Below are 842 nucleotides of genomic sequence, written 5' to 3' on the forward strand. Positions count from 1 at the left end.
TTTTTAAATGTTCTGACTGTGAGAAGGGCTTTAAAAGCACAAATGATCTCCTGAAACACCAACACACTCACACTGGGGAGAGACTGTTCATCTGCTCTGTGTGTGGGAAGGGATTCACTAATTCATCCCACCTTCTGAGACATCAACTTGTTCACACTATTGAGTGACCTTTTAATTCACTGACTGTGAGAAGAGCTTTAAAAGCAGAAATGAACTGCTGACACATCAACACATGCCCATTGGGGAGAGACTGTTCACCTGCTCCATGTGTGGGAAGGGATTCACTCAGTCATCACACGTGCTGAGACACCAGCGAGTTCACATATGACTGCAGGGGTTGGATTCTGCTGTTAATCACATCCAGGACTGAACCATGTTCATTCTGACAGTTGGGGTTTGTTTCTGCTGATGTTAATAACCCCTATAACTGGGCTGGAGTTTAATTTTCTGGATACATGTTAAATAAATCAGCTTAGTTTCAAAAACCTTGTAGATTTTGGTCTTTCCCACCTGAGTGTTTAGCATCACCTGACTGGAGCTCAGAAAGGACAATCTGGGGGGAGGATCGTCCGGTGGGAACAGAACTTCAGCCTGGACACAGTCCTTCAGGGCCACACTGAGAGGGGCAAACGGCACTTTGGTCTTTCTCGTCTCTCTTCCCTGACAGCAAAGTCGCCGTGCGGGTTAATCTTGAGGCGTGTAAGAAATGTGTCCCAGCCGCTCCCTTTTATGGTTCAGGGCTCCTCGGAACGGAACAGAAGGCTCCTGTACAATGGTGTTTCGAGTCAGGAAGAGCAAGAACAATGTGTAAGGATTAACCCATTAACAGATATAATTTAGTA

Source organism: Heptranchias perlo, unplaced genomic scaffold, assembly GCF_035084215.1.
Source record: "Heptranchias perlo isolate sHepPer1 unplaced genomic scaffold, sHepPer1.hap1 HAP1_SCAFFOLD_73, whole genome shotgun sequence".
Lineage (NCBI taxonomy): Eukaryota > Metazoa > Chordata > Chondrichthyes > Hexanchiformes > Hexanchidae > Heptranchias > Heptranchias perlo.